Below are 7,678 nucleotides of genomic sequence, written 5' to 3' on the forward strand. Positions count from 1 at the left end.
CTGCGTCTATAGATAGTTGTCACCATTTGGTGCGCTTTGTCACTACGTGGCCTGCCGTCCATAGTGATAGGCTAGTATCCAATCAAATTTAATTCGTCGGGATCTTACAAACCATAAGAGCTAAAGAAATACGATTTTAAAAGCGGAATCCTTTTCCTAAGCTGGTAAGCTTTTCCAACAAATAACGCATCTGATAGGAAGGCATGTTTATTTACAAATTGGTCAACTAACAGCTACCTGATAGTTGAGGTATTTTAACCGTCCCGACCTTTTTTTAGGCCAAACCTTTAAAATAGAAAATATTTGGATTTTCCAGTTCCTGGAACCAATCTTCGAAGAGCAGTTCATTATTTAAACAGCACTTTATAAGCTCAGCCCACACAAGCTCTTTACAATCCGCAATCCACACATCTCACACTCCGTCGGACCCCCGGCCCCCGACCCCCGACCTCCACAACGACTTCTGCCCAAGAGCCACCCACATTTCAAGGTTACTTCACATTTGGAGACTTTGCGTCCAAGTCCAATCAATATTCCGTGTGTATCCGAGGCTTGGACGCTTGGCATAATGCGATTGCTATTGAGACTCGGTGAGGAGAGGTGGCTTCGGAGCTTTCAGCCCGCAAAAAGCTGGCCCAGCGCTCCGCCCACGCTTCCCAGAAGCTTTTCATTCATAAGATTTTATTTTATATATGTAAGTACGTTGTACATATATCTCTGTGGAGATATTTTTTCGCTGTCGGACTTTTTGCAGCGGGGAATCGGACGCCCACATGGCTGATTGGAATGCGTAAAATGCTGCCCCAGTGTGTATCTGTGAGTTTGCGACTGTGACTTGTATCTGTGTCTGCGGGCTTGTATCTCCGGCCGTCTTTTTTCGCCTTTTGCAGCTGGTGAAAATGAATGGCGGCTTGGTGGTCTGGAAAAGCGCCGACTGCGCAGCTCGGGCGTTGGCGTGCAGTATTTCCGCCGTCGAGCGTTATCAGAAAAATAACTGTATATAGACATTTGTGGGAGTCCCTTCGCATACAGCGACACCATTCTTTTATTACCACCTTTTTGGCCAAGTGATTGCGTGGGCCGCGACACCCTCAATGGCGTTCTCAGAACCCCACGTTGTCACGTAAAATCAGTACTACCATATTATATTAATCAATTGGTTTAGCGTTAAAGCCTTATTATATGTATTCTGTTGCCCCTTGCTGCTTTTGCTTAAATCGTAACTATGTTGCCAATTTAATAATAAATAAAATAATGCACAATCAACGAAATGGAAATCAGTTGATGTAAGGGAATCATCAAAAATAATTAAAGATTTGGTTTACTTTGAAAATTGTTTTCTTAATTTCTTTGATAAATTTTACTTCGCCCACCCATAGATTATTTATTTTAACTTTTAAGGAAATTCAAAACTTGGAATCCTATAGGATTCGCAGAACGGAATAGTCTAGAACTCGTTATGACAATTCGGAAATCCTTTTTGAGTTTTTTGGTTACTCATAATGAGAATATTAATTCTCAAGTTGGAAATTGAAGAACACATTTCCTCAAACTTAGAATTTTGCGATCAATTCAAGTCCTTTTTCTTAAAATTAGTCCAGCTTTTCTCAACATGAGTTTTTTCCACAAATTTTGCACTTAAATTGAGTACATCCTCAAATTGAGAATACAAGTACTCAATTTGAGAACGTCATAATTTTCTCTGTATACGTTTAAGATCATTTTAAAAATTCAAAACTATTTGTATGTTAACTATTTACTTAATTAACAGAAATTATTGAAATTTGTTAATCACACATTGTATGTAGTTGTAAAAATTGATCTGCATTAATATTAAAACACAAAAACTAAACAATTAGGGCTACTTGATAGGTAATTATACCAATTTGAGCAAAACAACAATGAATTCGAAATCAAATTATCAAAATAAATCGTTAGCTGTATTTTTGCTGTGAATAATTAGGTAGGCGAGGAAGCTAGATGAAATCCCGTAAGACCTCTTGGAGGGCTCTATATCTGCTTTACAAATTACTTGGGTCAACATAATTAACGAGCCTGCCAGCTCATTGCACACTCAGAAAAATTACGAAAAAACGTGAATGGGAAATTATTTCTGGTCAGGGGATATCCCCATCCCCGATATTTCAACGGAAGTGCCAACTTCGAGAGCATCGGCCCCTTAACTCCGCGTTTGATTGAATCAATTGGCTGCAATTTGGCTTTCATTTTTGTTTTTGTATCAATTACAGCAGCTCCGCGCTTTCTCTAGCAGTCTCACCCAATTCCCGCAATTAATTTGCCTCCAGCTTGACCCTGGAGGTCAAACACTGCGCCGCATTAACCTTCGTTAGCCCCTCCGCCGTTTCAATTGAAGAGGGATGGACGGGCGATGACAGCGACGCCGATGATGGCGAAAAGAAGCTCTAGTTTAAAAATACCATCTCGTAAAGACAACTCCGAAAAACCACACCACCACAGAGATTAATCCATTGCCCCTTAGTCACCAAATTATTTGTAAATATTTATCGTTATTGCTAGCAAAATAGCATACAAATATGAAATAGTTGTACACTTACTCAAGTTTAAAAAATTCATAAATACTTTTTAAAATTATTTCCAACATAAAATTTCTTGGTTAGTTCTATAACTATTTAAAAAAACGAAATTTATATTGGCAATTTAGGCACACAAATTATAATTTAATGACCGTTTTCTTGAGTTCAATTAAGAAATTCAGACAAAGGCTATTGAATTTTCAAGAATTATTATTCCACAATAAAATCAAATGCAGAAAACTCATTGAGCCGCCGAATGACGTCAAAAGGATTTTGAATCTGGCGTAGGTGCTGCTCCTTTCCCTTCCGCCCTGTATTTTGTTTTATTTTATTTTCCCTTCGAACGGAACACGTGGCACAGGCTGCTGTTTAAGCCACCGTGAGCTGAGTGAAATGGTCAAAGGGAAGTGAGTCAGGGCCCCAAACAGAACAGAACCAATCCCAAAGTGAGTACAACCAACGTCATTCGAATTTCAATTCGCTGAATAGTCATTCACTTGGTCAGGTCGCAGTTTGTTTCGTATCAATGGCAACTTTTTCTCGCGTGGGCGCCCAAAGCCAAATGATTGTTTCACATCTGTTGCCCCCCCGTCTTCCTTTCTTCTTTTAACATCTGGAAAAGTTCTGACTTTTTAGCGAATTTGCGGCTTCTTTCTGCTGACTCTTTTCTCTTGATATGGTGTAATAAACATGAAAACTTTTTCTTTAATAAGTTACCGAATGTCATTTGAAAAAGAAAATTAAAAATGTACAACACCAAAACATTACCATCTAACAGATCTAGGTATACAATCAAATTAAATTTAAATGCATCAAGACAATTAAGTTAAAATTAAAATGGAAAATTTGTTAGAAATCTTGGGACTTGAAATCTTTTAGATATGTTCCTTAGTTTTTATAGACTCTAACCATAAAAAATAAATAAATGTTTTGAATTAGACAAATATTGCTCGACTATCAGATACCCGTTACTCAGCCAAAAAGAGTTTGAGATTGCACATCCCACAAAAGCGCCACCTATCGTTCATTAATATTCCTTTAACACCCCACCTAGGTTTCAAGGCATGTGGCTTGTTAGTGAAATCTCGTGAATATTGAGTTTACTAATTATTTGATATTTTTTTTGCTATAACTTTTTCATAAATTAATGATTTAAATATTTATTGGCATGTAGATGGGTATTGATAATAAGAACAAAATCTCATCTAAATTTTGAAAAATATTACAAAATGTGGGGCTTGACAGGTTTTAGCGTCTTGGGGGTTAGAATGAGAAATAAACTTGCGCTGCGCAAGAAGCTCAAGAATCTACATGCCAAGTCCTAACTTTCTAGATTTTATGGTTTTCGAGATCTTAGCGTTCAACGGACGGACAGACAAACGGACATGGCGAGATCGACTCAGCTAGTGATCCTGATCAAGATTATACATATATACTTTTTGGGTTCGGAAACGCATCATTCTACCTGTTACATACTTTTAGACGAATCTAGTATAATCTTTTACTCAACGAGTAACGGGTATAATAATTGCGTATACGACACGTATTCTAGCTTGAACGGTATATTATATAAATTTACGCAGAGGAAGCCAGATAAATTCATACATTTCTAATCTTAATCTGCTGTTTAAACTTTAAAGCCCTTACCAACCATTTTTTTTGGCGCAAATGCTTCCTTATTTGCTTTTTCAGTCTGGCTACTAATTTACAACAACACTTGTCTGGAACAACGTCATCAAAGTGCCTTGAATTTCAAAGAATACGAATGGAAGGCAACGAGAATTTTTGTATTTAGGGAAGATGTGAGATATATCAGCGTTATTGGTCTGGTCAAACGTCAAACGCACGTCGATCGTCGGTTGTCGAGACCCGTGGCGCCCACCGACATCCGCTGCTCAAATGGGCGAGTGATTCACAGAGATCTCGCGGAACGGAACTCTGGGGGCTGGACATCGATGTGGGCTGGTTTTATACCCAAATACGAGTGCGGGTAAGCGTGTGAGTGTACGACAAGTATTTCTGATCAGGCGGAACGGAAATATGAATGGGAGATAAGCGGACGCGCCAATTCTTAATCCCATTTCAGTTGTTTTAGGTCAGTAAAGCAGAATGCAGAAGTAGTGTGGGAGAGTTCTGTTGGTCGGTTACTACTGGGTTACAGAAAAGATATTTTGCTAAACAAACAAGTATACTTTTTTATTGCTATTGGTTCAGTAAATTTATTATTTATTATTTATTAAAATATGATCTCTCTCAATACAACAAGATAAGATCGTTAGGCCTTTAAGTACTATATATGTATATCTGGATTAAAACTCATTTTCGAATGCACTATTTTTTTTAATTATTCGAACTCTTACCCTTAATTTATAAATAAGATCAGCACAGTAATTATGAATATCTTTCCAAAGAAAATAATATATTTAAAGGTCTACTTTCGAAATGCAGCCATTGCTGATGAAATTGTAAATTAATTCCCTTGATAAGCCATTGGAACCAGTGGAAAAATACTTGTAATTTGTATACATATAATATGAATAAACTCAAATACATAAAACTTACGAAGAATCTATTTTATTCAGCACATTGCACATCACGGTGTACCATTTTCTTCCCGTTTTCCTAGAATTTATCTCTGATACGAGTCATCCAAATCGGAAAAGGCCCTGACTCCTGACTGAGTGTGTATACTAAGTATATCTGAACACTCGTGCGGTCGTCATCATCTTCATGTTGATTATTATAGTGGTCTGATAATCAAGCCAAATGCCGTCACCTGTGCCGTTTGGAAATGCCAATCGTGAGGTGTAAGAAATTAATTTAACTCTTCAGTTTCAAATCGAACTTCACTGCGATACAGATAATGCTTTAAGTGATTCATAGAGCTAAAGAGATGGGTTGTGTATTCCCTTTTGCCTGGATTTAGACTTTGAACTTGTGCTATCAAAAAATTGAGCCCCAAGTACTGACCTTGAATTCTACACTGGCAGAAATAAATGCAATGCCAAGGCTAGCCCCAAGACACTCAGGGACGAGCCATTGAGCAGCCTTTTGAAGTGAGCTATCCAGGTGCTTACTTGAAATTCCTACATACTTGAGTACGACACTGAGGAAAATTATAATTATCTTTAAATCTGTTCGAAGTAAGTAAGTTAAAATTTTGGCTTAATATATATATCAGACTTATTTTAAATGGTATTGATAAGAAGTATAATTTAAATCTTATATCATTTTTTAGAAATTCTTTACTATAACGGCCCTAAACCTCCTTTTCAGATTTTGTTTTGTTTTTAACGTCCAGTGAAATAACACCGAGTTTTATTACATTTTTCCATATTTTTTTAACTTCCAAGGTAAGTGAAAAAATATTAAAATTAAAATAACAAAAGTAATAGTAAATAGTAAAGGTCTCGCCAAAAAATAAGGAAATGAGTAAGGAAAACTACTAACATTAAAATACTACTTATTTTAAAACTTTAAATACAGATAATATTAGAAGCAACCTAAGTTCAAATAGTTAGCTTATGAAGTAGCTTCCGGATCTTTCAGTGATTCTTTTCCATTACCGCTGCAGACGAGCTGTTAGCCTCCCACGCGCCAGGGCCAAAAGCGGACTAGGGTCCTGGGGAACTACGACGCCTGAATCTCAAGACCCGCGTCCCCAGTCGCAACCTTGCCAGAAGCCGAAAGTGAGCAAGGCAACGCCAAAGTGCGTGGGCTGAGCACAGATTTCGTATTGCCATTTCTTTCCTTCCCTGACTATCTCCGTCTCTGTCTGCCTTTCTTTCTTTATTTCTCCAGCGGTTTTCGCCGCTGTGTGGGACTTTCATTCATGAAAATTTTGCTCGAAAGTCGTTGCTTCGTATATAAGAGCACGTTGTGCTGGGCTTTACCTAGCGGTATACTGGGTATATGTTTGTATATAAAGCTGTTGCAACGCAGGCGCAGCAGAGAGTTTTGTTGTTTGTGGAGAAATTTTTGCACGCGCCGCATATCCTTGAAATTGTCCTTCCATGCGATTTCTGTATGTGTATGCATATACATTCGTATATCCTTGTGTGAGGCCCTTCTTTTTGGGTGTAAATATCAGGGTCATGGTTATAAAATTAAACATTTTGTGGAGTCTCCAAAATAACGGAAGCTTAGGGGAGAATACTCGCTGAGCTTTCGTTGTAGAGAAGAGAGCAACTTCATTGATGATTCTGTTTCTTCTGGTTTCCATAATTTCTTATCTTATAAATTAGTGGTCCATTAACTTTTGCATTCATGTGGAGTGAAATATAAACTGCGCTCTCGCAAAAAAGAGAGTAATCATGCAGATGGAGCATGCGGGTGGGGTGAATGGGAGTGGGGGGGTTGTGAGAGAGCGAGAGCTAGTTGGCTGGCGAATTCAATGAATCAACACGAACACACGCATTTTACTTGCCGCACGCACACCACTGCACAAAAATATCAATGAACTTTACACAAAACTTTGTGAGCGTATGCAGCGTGGAGAAATAGTCAAGGTACCAAAGAGAGAGAGAGAGAGAGAGAGAGAGTGCGGCAGAGAGTTGGTAAAAGGCAGGTGAGAAATTTGAAATGCGATCCCAGTGGGGAATAACTTATTTGTAGAATAAAAGTGGAACACCAATGATAACATCAAAATATCGAAACACATTATTTTTTAAAATTTTATATCCAATCTTTAGTCATAAAAAATGCTTAAGAGAATTTCTTAGAGTTCTTAATTATTTTGTTTAATACTTTTATAAATATGTCAATATGTAAATCAAAGGTTTACAAATAAATGTCGTCCAACCAAAGAAGGTTTGTAATTCTATAATTACTAGGATTCATTTATTCAAAATTTATTGCAGAATTAGTCAATTAGTCAAAAAAATATTCAATAAAAAATGTTTTTTATTTATAATAAATTAATATTACATTATGATTTTAACAGTGTTTTGTTGTATAATCGATTCCTCGGATGATGTCTATAATGTCATATAACACCTAATGAGCAACAAAAACGCCAAAAAGTAGGTAAGTGTTTTTGATACTTGTGGATCACAAATAAAATACACAGCCTACATCTGTGGGCTTTCTTAAGTGGAAAAACCTTTATCTTAAATATTAAAGTA

This window comes from Drosophila subpulchrella, chromosome 3L, assembly GCF_014743375.2.
Source record: "Drosophila subpulchrella strain 33 F10 #4 breed RU33 chromosome 3L, RU_Dsub_v1.1 Primary Assembly, whole genome shotgun sequence".
Taxonomy (NCBI): Eukaryota; Metazoa; Arthropoda; class Insecta; order Diptera; family Drosophilidae; genus Drosophila; species Drosophila subpulchrella.